This window comes from Oncorhynchus keta, chromosome 18 (assembly GCF_023373465.1).
Source record: "Oncorhynchus keta strain PuntledgeMale-10-30-2019 chromosome 18, Oket_V2, whole genome shotgun sequence".
NCBI classification, from domain to species: Eukaryota; Metazoa; Chordata; class Actinopteri; order Salmoniformes; family Salmonidae; genus Oncorhynchus; species Oncorhynchus keta.
Genome location: NC_068438.1, coordinates 14185115 through 14198557, shown reverse-complemented (window position 1 = coordinate 14198557; position 13443 = coordinate 14185115). Strand labels below are relative to the sequence as shown.

Below are 13443 nucleotides of genomic sequence, written 5' to 3'. Positions count from 1 at the left end.
AGCAAGGCCTACTGTATATGTTTGAGTTAGTGGTTCAACAGATCTGATTATTTTAGGATCAGCAACAACAAAAATGAAGGGAGACAAATATAATTTTTCTTTCCATTTATTACTTAAATAACACTAAAAGCAAGGAACTGTTCAATGTTTAAATAATACCTAAAATATTCAATACTCAATTGTTAAATTAAAGTGCAATATGAGGCATGATACCTTCTTCCTTTGAACAACAGTGAATGAAAAAATAGCCTATGTCCGCATTAAAAAAAGAAAGCAAAGCAGACCTGAGCTTATAACTTTAAATTCCATTTAAAAAAGAGGAGGATGTCTACATTGTCTGGGGAGAGGGTAGACCTCTTTGCAGTCACTATGTCCCCTGCCATGGAGAACACCCTCTCACTTGGAACTGATGTGCCAGGCACAGCCAGGTAGCGCTTTGCCATCATGGCAATGTGAGGGTATTTACAATCATTGCTTTTCCACCATGCCAGTGGATCACCATCCACTGGAACGCCGCTTGCTGTCTTGTCGGATGCCACCTCCTCTTTGATGGTGTTCGCAAACGTCTTGTCTGTGTCCTTGCTCGCAAAGTTCTCCCCTTTAAGCTCCTTCATGGCCAAATTATGTTGTGGAGGAGATGCCTCTGAGTCTGCTCTTGTCGGCTCTGTGGCTTGACCTTGCAGAAAAAAATGACTTGATCTATTATTTCATAGAACTATAATTGTGGCAATAACATTTAATAAAAGCCATTCTTTTTGTTCCAAATAAAAAATGGATGATTCTAATAGCAATAGCATAGACTAAGATTAGACTGCAGAATATTTATTATGTAAGTAATTCACTCTTATTTTTTATTTGTTACCTCTTCAGTGGCCTCAATATCAGTGGTGAGATCACTGTATGTCTTCTGCGTAGGGCAGGGTCTAGGTGAGACAGGGACTTGAACCTGTACAGTAGATTTATGAAGGTAGTCCTGTACATTATCTGGGGTTCAGGTCCTCTCTAATGGCAGCCTTGACATATCTAGTGATGGTCCTGTCTTCCTCACTTGGTGCCATGGATTGTAGAATTCTTGTTTTCAGAGGTAGGATCATGGACACAGACGGTGCTGCTTCAGTGCTCAATAGGGTTGTAACCGTTTTGAGGGGTTTGAGCACCTGGAGGACCTCTGACACTTTAACGTCATCATCAGACAAGGTGATGATGTCTTAATGTTTTTCCAGGGTCTTGTCTGTCAGTGCAGAGTATACATCTGCCTGCTGCTCAAGATATCTAGGCAGGGTAGCCTAATGGTTAGAGCGTTGGACTAGTAACCGGAAGCTTTCAAGTTCGAATCCCCAAGCTGACAAGGTACACATTTGTTGTTCTGCCCCTGAACAGTTAACCCACTGTTCCTAGGCTGTCATTGAAAGTAACTGACTTGCCTAGTTAAATAAAGGTTAAATAAATAGCTCTCCAACATATCACAAGTAGAGTTCCATGAGCTTGTGGGTTGATAGCTGTGGCATTTCTTGCTTGGTCTTAACCTGAGTGGCTGTTGTGCTTCGTTGGAGAAAACCACCTTCCTGATCCTCCCATCTAAATGGGATGCTAAATTGATCACATGTGCAAAGCAAGCTATCTGTGGCCCCAGTCCAGCTTCTATTGCTGCATTTACTTGGTTCTTGGCATTATCTGTGGTGGTTGGGATATTGCAATTAGGCCTCTATTAGGCTTCCACTCTGCTACTACTCCTAGCAGTACTTGCGGCAGATGTATGCCTGTGTGACTCTTATAGAGGGGTCGTGTCTGTAGCACCGGACTTCACATCTCCCACATCTGTGTGGTGTCACAGTCACAGTCACGCAGTCACAGTCACGTAGCTTTCCGTTGCCCTGGAGGTCCACCCAAATGTGGTGAGGGCAACAGAGATTTTCCTGTTCATAAAGATCAGTCACGATCTTCATATGGAAGTGGGTGCGCCAGGGGATTTCATAGCGTGGCTCAAGCACTTTCACCATATTTTTTAAACCCTTTGTTTTCCACTACAGAGTATGGCCTCATGTCTGCAGCGATAAACATCCCAATAGATTTGGTGATGGCTTTATCCCGGTCTGAAAACGGCGAAGAATTGGGATGCAGCCATAGACAGCCATTAACTGGTATGACCACACTGCCAGTGCATTCTGTAAACAGTACAGCCATCCTGTAATTCCTCATTTGAACCCTAGATGGCAGCAGGGGGTGGGAATTGTAGATTTCAGGACTCTTCCTCAGCACATCAAAGCCAGACGTATTATGTATGGGTATTACACGGTCAAATGTATAGATGTAAATTGGATTAATGCAGTCAAGTAAACCGCCTCAGAGTAAAAATAAATGTCCTCCTCCCTTCTCCCTTGCAGGCGTGCAGTCACACTGTGTGACTGAAGTTTTAAAACTGGGAGCGGTGACAGGACATGTAAAATATGGGACACGGCGTCAGGCGAGGGACTGCACACACTGGAGGGCCACAGGTACGTGGTGTACGCCATTGCCTTCAACAACCCCTAGGGGTAACCACCTTCCTGTTTATCTACCCCAGGTATAAAAACACCAGGACCTGTGTTCATAAAGCGTCTCAGAGTGGAAGTGCTGATCTAGGATCAGGTCCCCCCCTGTCCATATAATCTGATTCATTATGATATAAAAGGCTAAACTGATCCTAGAGGTCCCAGAGAGCCTTATCCCTATCCTATGTTCCTCCGTTGGGAAACAGTTGTTGGTGGTCAAAAGAAAGTATTTTTCCTATCTCAAATCTTACCTTCATTTCTCCTCTTTAATCCAGGGCCAAGATTTCCACTGGGTCCTTTGATAAGACCTGCAGGATGTGGAGAGCCGAGATGGGCAAATGTTTTCACACCTTCCGAGGACACACTGTGGAAATAGTAGGAGGGACTTTCTGAGAGATTGGACTTGTCTTTCAGTATGAATAGGATTGCAGTGAGCTTCGAATCTGATTTTCTATGTGAATGGCAGCTAACACAGTTTTCGGTGCCTGCCAGGTATGTTTGGCGTTTAACCAACCTTGGTGGCCATGGGTAGCATGGACACTACGGACAAGCTATGGGACGTCCAGACTGGAGAGGAGGTGGCTACACTGACAGAAATGGTCTCTATCTCTCTCTCTCTCTCTGTCGCTCTCTCTCTCTCTCTCTCTCTCTCTCTCTCTCTCTCTCTCTCTCTCTCTCTCTCTCTCTGTCTGTCTCTCTTTCTCTCTCTGTCTGTCTCTCTTTCTCTCTTTCTCTCTCTCTCTGTCTCTCTCTCTCTCTCTCTCTCTCTCTCTCTCTCTCTCTCTCTCTCTCTCTCTCTCTCTCTCTCTCTCTCTCTCTCTCTCAATCTTTCTGTTTGTCTCACTCTCTCTCTCTGTCTCTCTCTCTCTCTCTCTCTCTCTCTCTCTCTCTCTCTCTGTTTGTTTGTCTCTCTCTCTCTCTCTCTCTCTCTCTCTCTCTCTCGCTCTCTCTCTCTCTCTTTCTGTTTGTCTCTCTCTCTCTCTCTCTCTCTCTCTGAAGCTGTGACTGTAATGCATTCATTAGGTAATCCATCTATCTACATACTCAACTACAGGACATGCTTCCTGCTGCACGTGGGCAAACTGTGTGGCTATGTGTCCCAGAGAGGGGATTCTGTGTGCTCCTCTCTACCTCTTCTCTACATCTCCTACTTCAATTATTCCTACATTAGTCATGCTGGTGAATATGGTGACTCAAGCACAAAAAGGAAAATGTGTTCCTCGAACTAAATTGGATGAAATTGTGCAATTTAGCTTTTTCAAAGGAGAAATAATACCTCGTTTATTTGACTGTTCTTTTGTGAACTCTCGCAAGTGTAACGAATCAAATTCTCTTCTCTCTTTCATGTTTTTTGTTTGTACCCTCTCTCTCTCCCCTCCTCTCTCCCTCTCTCTCTCTCTCTCCCCCTTCTTTCTCCTTCCTCTCTCCCTCTCTCTCTCTCTCCCTTCCTCTCTCCCTCTCTCTCTCTCCCTTCCTCTCTCCCTCTCTCCCCCCCCCCTTCTTTCTCCTTCCTCTCTCCCTTCCTCTCTCCCTCTCTCTCTCTCCCCCCCCTTCTTTCTCCTTCCTCTCTCTCTCTCTCTCCCCCCTTCTTTCTCCTTCCTCTCTCCCTCTCTCTCTCCCCCCTTCTTTCTCCTTCCTCTCTCCCTCTCTCCCCCTTCTTTCTCCTTCCTCCTCCCTCTCTCTCTCTCCCCCCTTCTTTCTCCTTCCTCTCTACCTCTCTCTCTCCCCCCCTTCTTTCTCCTTCCTCTCTCAGGGCCACTCAGCAGATATCATCTCCTTGTCGTTTAACACAGTGGGTGACCAGCTAGTCACTGGCTCCTTTGACCACACTGTTTCTCTGTGGGATGTTCCATCTGGGAGGTGAGTGCCCAAGTGTGTGTGTGTGTGTTTTTGCGCGTCCATCAATGTGTGTGTGTTTGCGTGTTCATCCATATGTGTGTGTGTGTGTTTATGTGTCCATCCATGTGTGTGTGTGTGTGTGTGTGTTTGCATGTCCATCCATGTGCTTGTGTGTGTGTGTGTGTGTCTGTGTGTGTGTGTTTGCGTGTCCATCCATGTGCTTTTGTGTGTGTGTGTGTGTCCATCCATGTGCTTTTGTGTGTGTGTGTGTGTGTGTGTGTTTTGCGTGTCCATCCATGTGTGTGTGTGTGTGTGTGTGTGTGTGTGTGTGTGTGTGTGTGTTTGCATGTCCATCCATGTGCTTTTGTGTGTGTGTGTGTTTGCGTGTCCATCCATGTGTGTGTGTGTGTGTGTGTGTGTGTGTGTGTGTGTGTGTGTGTGTGTGTGTGTGTGTGTGTGTGTGTGTGTGTGTGTGTGTGTGTGTGTGTGTGTGTCCATCCATGTGCTTGTGTGTGTGTGTGTGTGTTCACGTGTCCATCCATGTGTGTATGTGTTTGCGTGTCCATTCATGTGTTTGTGTGTGTGTGTGTTTGCGTGTCCATCCATGTGTGTGTGTGTTTGCGTGTCCATTCATGCGTTTGTGTGTATGTGTGTGTTTGCGTGTCCATCCATGTGTGTGTGTGTTTGCGTGTCCATTCATGCGTTTGTGTGTATGTGTGTGTTTGCGTGTCCAACCATGTGTGTCTTACAATCAAATCAAATCAAATTGTATTTGTCACATGCGCCGAATACAACAGGTGTGAAATGCTTACTTTATTAACCAACAATCCAGTTTTAAGAAATAGAGTTAATAAAATATTTCTTAAATAAACAAAAGTTTTAAAAAATCGAATCAATCACAAGGTAACGCAAGACATTTACATAACAATAACGAGGCTATATACAGGGGGTACCGGTACCGACTCAATGTGCGGTGGTACATGCACAGCTAATAAACAGTGAATAGTAGGGAGTGTAAACACATGGGGGGGTTATGTAAATAGTCTGGGTGACCATTTGATTAGTTTAGTTGCTCAGCAGTCTTATGGCTTGTGGTTAGAAGCTGTTAAGGTGCCTTTTTGACTTGCCGCTCCAGTACCGCTTGCCGTGCGGAGGCAGAGAGAACAGTCTATGATTTGGGTGACTGGAGTCCACCTCTGACACTGTCTAGTATATAGGTCCTGGATGTCAGGAAGCTTGGCCCCAGTGATGTACTGGGCCATACGCACTACCCTGTAGCACCTTACGGTCAGATGCTGAGCAGTTGCCATACCAGGCGGTAATGCAATCGGACAGGATGCTCTCGATGGTGCAGCTGTAGAACTTTTTGAGGATCTGGGGATCCATGCCAAATCTTTTCAGTCTCCCGAGGGGGAATAGTTGTTGTCATGCCCTCTTCACGACTGTCTTGGTGTGTTTGGACCATGATAGTTTGTTGGTGATGTGGACACCAAGGAACTTGAAACTCTCGACTCGCTCCACTTCAGTCCCGTCAATGTTAATGTAGTCCACAATCATCTCCTTTTTTTTGCTCACAAATGAGAGAGAGGTTGTTATCCTGGTACCACACTGCCAGGTCTCTGACCTCCTCCCTATAGGCTGTCGAATCATTGTCAGTGATCAGGCCTACCACTGCTTTGTCATCAGCAAATGTAATAATGGTTTTGGAGTCATGCTTGGGCACGCAGTCGTGGGTGAATAGGAGGGGACTAAGCACGCTCCCCTGAGGGAGGCAGATGTGTTGTTGTCTACCGTTACCAACTGGGGGCGGCCCATCAGGAAGTCCAGGATCCAGTTGCAGAGGGAAGTGTTTAGTCTCAGGGTCCTTAGCTTAGTGATGAGCTTTGTGGGCGCTATGGCGTTGAACGCTAAGCTGTAGTCAATGAACAGCATTCTCATATAGGTGTTCCTTTTGTCCAGGTGGGAAAGGGCAGTGTGGAGTGTTTGGGTGTCCATCGGTGTGTGTGTGTGTGTGTGTGTGTGTGTGTGTGTGTGTGTGTGTGTGTGTGTGTGTGTGTGTGTGTGTGTGTGTGTGTGTGTGTGTGTGTGTGTGTGTGTGTGTGTGTGTGTGTGTGTGTGTGTGTGTGTGTGTTTGCGTGTCCATCCATGTGTTTGTGTCATTGTCTAACCACCATTACTGCCCTACTCTCATTCTACCAGGCGTGTCCACACACTGATAGGTCACAGAGGGGAGATAAGCAGTGTTTAGTTTGACTGGGACTGCTCCCTTCTCATCACCGGCTCCATGGACAAAAGCAGTAGGGTGAGCTCACATCCTCTCTCTCTTTCTCTCTCTTTCTCTAGTAGAGTCTCCTATCACTTAAGCTCTGCATCTTTTTAAAAGGAAATTGAAATCCTTTCATTATTCCAAGATGAGTCACGTTTTCTGGGTAGTCGTGTGAATGATTCACATGGCTGCATTCTTGAAGAGGAGATTGTGAAGAGGGAAAACACAACCATTGTGTTGTTAGAGCGCTAACCAAGCTGGTTGTTTTTGTTAAAGGTTTTTAAAAATAGATGCATTAACATTTGACATTTTGCCATTGTGTGTGTTTGTGCGTGTGTCTGTGTCTGTGTGTGTTTGTGAATGCGTATGTGCGCGTGTGTGTGTGTGTGCTTATGTGTGTGCACGTGTGTGTTTGTGTCCTTACAGTATGTGTTTGTGTACCGGAATGTGTGCGTGTGTCTCTGCTTCCCCAGGTGTGGGAGGCAGCGAGTGGGAAGTGTATGGCCACACTAGCAGGCCATGAAGACGAGGTGCTGGATGTGTGTTTTGACTACACCGGTCAACTCATAGTCACTGCCTCGGCTGACGGTACGACCACAGAGATACAGTACACAGTATATCATACTAATGGTGTTCTATTTAATTATGGGGGTACCTTTACCTCTGCTGTTTCCATGACTGTCAATACAAAGTTCCTGTATTGAACAATGTCCCAGGCACTGACCAATTATATCCGTACTGTACCCAGACACCCCCATTCCACACTGTCATGCCAACCCAGATCGTACTGTGGTGGCTTGAAAATGTATTTTTCACATTGTCCTTTCCAGCACAGTTCCGGCAACTATGGTGTATGACTAACCAGGCCAGCTCAACTGAATTCATATTATTTTAAGGTTAAACTTCATCTTCGCTCAAGCAATACACTGGATGTTTTGAGAAATCAATATTTCCCCTGACACTTAGGCACAGCTAGAGTGTCCAACGCTGCCAGACTGGAGGGCCACGAGGGAGAGATACCCAAGGTGAGTCGCTGAGACAGGTAATGGTTCAAACGGGATCCAAAATGGCCCCTCTCTCTCTCTCTCTCTCTCGCTCTGTCTCTTTGTCTGCCTCGGAGCATCCGTCAGACTCACAAGGGTACAGGACTGGACAGGAGGGATGAGGACGGTGGTCCGCTTGCCGGGGGGGGATGTTTCTACCTCCTGTTACTGATTCTCATGTCAGTTTCTAGGTCAACCACGTCTCGACGATGACATAGAGAGACGTGACCCTGAAGGTGTGTGTCCCTCAGGCCAGAGCTTTCCAGAAGCATCCGGGCCCATCTGACCTGCTCTATATACAGGCTGATTCCTGGTCTACCTGTGATTCCCCCTTCCCCTGGTGGTCTCATTTGATTGGCACTTTTCATTTGCTCTTGTCTCAGTTTCCTATAGAGTCATACCTTGAGCGCTTTAATGTCACACCTTGGTTGTTTTATTAACCAATCACCATGGCACAGTCTGCCCCTGCTCACTGTGTAATTGCGTTAGCCACGGCTGTATAGAACCACATGTGACCTGGGCCTGTGTTGTAGGTGACCCAGCTGTAACCTGAATGCGTGTGTGATTTTATCAGGCCATCTGCCATTTGACAGTTCTGCCAGTGTACGTTTGTGTGTGTGTGTGTGTGTGTGTGCATATTTGTTAGTGTGTGTGTGTGTGCGCACGTGCCTGCATGTTGTGTGTGTATGTGTACGTGTTTGTCGCTCGGAGCCACAGCCACTAGGGGGTCTGATTTAGACGTAGGAAATGTATGCCTTTCCTACACACACCTTTCCTACACACACCTTTCCTACACACACCTTTCCTACACACTTCTCAATAGTTGGTATTCAGACTTACCTTATGCAGATGTGTAATGGACTTTGCAGGCGTGGTTAACATTTATTAAACTGCTGAAAACCCTCCCACTTGCTGGCCAACCATTTTCCTCGTGTTTTCATTCAATAGAATGTTCAGTACTAAATCCATCCCTTTGTACCTTTAACTACAATTGTCTTGACAGAGTCACTACAACATATGGAGGGGAGGTTCAGAATATTAGGGAACGATGAAAGAAAGCCTTGTAAACACACTCATATTCATCTCCTTTTCAGCACCAGTTGGTAGATTTAAAAATACTTGTACACTGCTCCAACAAATAAAGGGAACACTAAAATAACACATCCTCGATCTGAATGAATGAAATATTCTTATTAAATACTCTTTTATTTACATAGTTGAATGTGCTGACAACAAAATCACACAAACATTATCAATGAAAATCAAATGTATCAACCCATGGAGGTCTGGATTTGGAGTCACACTCAAAATTAAAGTGGAAAACCACACTACAGACTGATCCAACTTTGATGTAATGTCCTTGAAAAAAAGTCAAAATGAGGCTCAGTAGTGTGTGTGGCCTCCACGTGCCTGTATGACCTCCCTACAACGCCTGGGCATGCTCCTGATGAGGTGGCGGGCGGTCTCCTGAGGGATCTCCTCCCAGACCTGGACTAAAGCATCCGCCAACTCCTGGTCAGTCTGTGGTGCAACGTGGCGTTGGTGGATGGAGCGAGACATGATGTCCCAGATGTGCTCAATTGGATTCAGGTCTGCGGAACGGGCGGGCCAGTCCATAGCATCAATGCCTTCCTCTTGCAGAAACTGCTGACACACTCCAGCCACATGAGGCCTAGCATTGTCTTACATTAGGAGGAACCCAGGGCCAACCACACCAGCATATGGTCTCACAAGGGGTCTGAGGATCTCATCTCGGCAACTAATGGCAGTCAGGCTACCTCTGGCGAGCACATGGAGGGCTGTGCGGCCCACCAAAGAAATGCCACCCCACACCATGACTGACCCACTGCCAAACCGGTCATGCTGGTGGATGTTGCAGGCAGCAGAACGTTCTCCACGGCGTCTCCAGACTGTCACATGTGCTCAGTATGAACCTGCTTTCATCTGTGAAGAGCACAGGGCGCCAGTGGCGAATTTGCCAATCTTGGTGTTCTCTGGCAAATGCCAAACGTCCTCCACGGTGTTGGGCTGTAAGCACAACCCCCACCTGCGGACGTCGGGCTACTCATACTACCCTCATGGAGTCTGTTTCTGACCGTTTGAGCAGACACATGCACATTTGTAGCCTGCTGGATGTCATTTTGCAGGGCTCTGGCAGTGCTCCTCCTGCTCCTCCTTGCACAAAGGCGGAGGTAGCGGTCCTGCTGCTGGGTTGTTGCCCTCCTACGGCCTCCTCCACGTCTCCTGATGTACTGGCCTGTCTCCTGGTAGCGCCTCCATGCTCTGGACAATACACTGACAGACACAGCAAACCTTCTTGCCACAGCTCGCATTGATGTTCCATCCTGGATGAGCTGCACTACCTGAGCCACTTGTGTGGGTTGTAGACTCCGTCTCATGCTACCACTAGAGTGAAAGCACCGCCAGCTTTCAAAAGTGACCAAAACATCAGCCAGGAAGCATAGGAACTGAGAAGTGGTCTGTGGCCCTCACCTGCAGAACCACTTCTTTATTTGGGGTGTCTATTGCCTATAATTTCCACCTGTTGTCTATTCCATTTGCACAACAGCATGTGAAATGTATTGCCAATCAGTGTTGCTTCCTAAGTGGACAGTTTGATTTCACAGAAGTGTGATTGACTTGGAGATACATTGTGTTGTTCCCTTTATTTTTTTGAGCAGTGTATATTATATTATATTAATACTTGTATACTAAGGGTTAGGAAAGTATTTGTGAATAATACAAAAACAGCTTTGGAGAGCCTTTATGCACGTAATATATTGGTGAATAAAAAATTGTTGTTTGATTCATCCTGAATAATAATCTGTAAATCTTTAGATCTACCCTAATAATCCTTATTCATCAGTCCAGTCATTGTGAAGCAGGCTCCAGGTTTAAATACGGTCTGCGTTCCATAATTATTCAAATGTCCCCAATTTTTGCACAATTTGTCATCCGTTTGGCCTAATATACCGTAATCCACTATTGTTAGCGATGCTCAGGAACAGCCATACAAACGTGACAGACGAAAGAAATGCAAAATGTAAGGAAAGTAACACTAAAGTCAGTGTAAGTGGGTATAACTGACGGTGGCTACCGATAGTGACTCATATTTAACATGAAACAAATGGTAAAAAATACAGAGAAACATCTAGGCATATAATTAGAACATTCTGGAAATCATATCGTCTCCAAATGTCATCCCAAATTATAAGGCCAGCATTTCATAAACTTCACTGTGGAAAAGTTGATATACTGTACATTTAGTGACTTAGAAGAATAATTAGTGATAGTGCCTTGCTGAAGGACACATCAACAATTTTTCACCTCTCGTGTAGAGGAATTGAACCAGCAACCTTTTGGTTACAGACCCAACACTCTTAACCACTAGGCTACCTGCCATTATTTCAAAATGCTTTCGTTTGCTGCCATATGACTGGTTTAACATTTGACACCAACGATCATAAAGTAAAATATATCTTAAAGAACAACCTTATTCATCATTTCATTGCGCGTAAAGGTGGTGGAATTATGAGGGAGTCAAGGTCAGAATACGGCGCATCTGTAGACACCTCTGCCAAATTTGTTTTATTTGATCTCCAGCCCTAACGAATAAGGGGTGAAGGTCATGTTATTCTCATGCTTAAATTCAGGGTCAGAATACGCTTAGAGAGAAAAGTGCATGAAAAGTGTATTATGTTCAATTTAGGCGTTCTAAACTCAGGTTGCAATTCCCCCCTAGCTGCCTCATTGGGCTGCCTGTCTTGTGTCTGTTTACTGAAAGCCATCAGGGCCCAGGCTCGGTAATAGGCTGGAAGGAGAATGATTTCACAGGATTATGACACTCATCTCCCCCTAACAGGACACCTCTCTCCCCTCCCTCTGCCTTCTAACCGCTCTGTCAATCTCTTTTTTCATCACTCTCTCCCACTATTTCTCTCTGTCGGTCGCTGTTTTAATTCCATTCTAATTTCCACTGTCGTCCCTCCATCTCCCTCTCCCCCGCTCTTTGTTGTTTCTTTCTTTCTCTCATTACGAGGGAGGGACCAGATTTTCCTTAAAGGTCCAATGCAACCGTTTTTATCTCAATATTAAATCATTTCTGGGTAACAATTAAGTACCTCACTGTGATTGTTTTCAATTAAAATGGTCAACAATTGTTAGCAAGGAGCAATTTCTCAAGCAATAATTTGAGTAGGGAAAACAAATTAAAAACGAGCTGTTTTTTGCAGAGGTTTGGAACTATCTTATTGGTCTATTAACTAATTAACCACCTGGTGAAAACTCCATCCCACCAAAACAGGCTGAAATTTCAGGCGGCCTTTTTCAAACAGCTCTTATACTAAAATGCCAGTATCATAATTTTAACAATTTCACGGTATTATTCAAACGTCATAGTGTGAAAATATATATCATTTTTGTCTGCACTGGGACATTAAATTAAAAATAATATCTGTAGAATGAATTTCATAGAACCAAATACTGCTAAATAAATGAATTGTTTTGTTGATTAAATATGCAGGAAAAAATGTAAAAGAGTAATTTATATGGAATGTAATTATCTCAACAGAATCCGTGTGGGTCTACTCATGACCATTCAGTTACTCCATCTTCTTCTGCCTCACCTTTCTTTCTCTTCTCTTTTTCCTCTCTCTTTTCACCACTCTCTTCCCTCGTGTCCTCTTTTCTCCAAATTGTACACGTCTGTGCTCTCGTTCTCTCCTCCATGCTCCTCCTCTTTGCTCCCCCTCATCTCTCTCTCTCACACACTTTACTTTTATGACAATGCAGAGCCAGCATCATTTAACCATCCCAGCCCCATGTTCATTTCTTCACCTCACTGTGTGTGCTTGTCGATCTCTCTGAAGTCTGTCTATCTGTTCCATTAGAATCATTCCTCCATAGGAAATACCTGCTCCATGTACAGTTAATAGCCTTTTAAGAATAGAGTGCTGATGTGCTGTCAATTTCAACCTCCTCGTCTTCTCCCTTGCAGATCTGTTTTAACGCTCTCAAGCCAGTAGAGTTCTGTCGGCCAGCACTGACATGATGGCTCGCCTGTGGGATGTCCAGTCTGGCGTCTATCTTCAGGTCCCAGAGGGACACACGGACGAGATCTTCTCCTCCGCCTTCAACTACGAGGGTGACACCATCACAGGTAATATGCACCCTCTGTCAGGGCTGGGGTCAGTTCCATTTCAAATCAGCATTGAGTTAGCAAAATTTGCCTGAAATGGAATTGAGCCCAACCCTGCCCTCTATATAATCATACCTAGTTCAAATGCAAAGACGCCATTGCAAGCTCTTCACAGCCAAACAAGCATTATTTTTTATCCACTCACAAGCACTTTATCAAAGTTCAAATGAACAGACCACAGCTGGATGAGGTGAGCTTCTGTCTCCTTTTCAACCAACTGTCCCTGTTTTCTCCCTGCTGCAGGCAGCAAGGACAACACCTGTCGCTGACCCGTCCTACGGTCAGTAGATTGTGTGAGGAAGGGAAGGCCATCTGGACAGGTGACTCCAGTCTGACTACTGATGTCCATCCCCCAATAAGAAGATGACTCCAACAGGGCCTTGTCTGAAGATGCCCTTCCCCGGAAGTTATCACTGACCCAATGTGTGTGACCTCCTACTTTCTGTGGAGTAAGATTCAGTAGACCGGATAGGAATTAATGTTCTTTTGTTGTTGTTGATTTTATTGGGATCCCCATTAGTCGAAGTCAATGGCAACAGATAGTCTTCCTGATAGTCTTTCTGACAC

The 13443-nt window shown here is 45.3% G+C and overlaps 1 pseudogene; it reads left to right on the top strand.

The window, feature by feature from the left end:
- The first annotated feature begins 369 nt into the window (after positions 1–369).
- Positions 370–13145, top strand: LOC127906130 (dynein assembly factor with WDR repeat domains 1-like; annotated as a pseudogene).
- Positions 13146–13443: the final 298 nt, after the last annotated feature.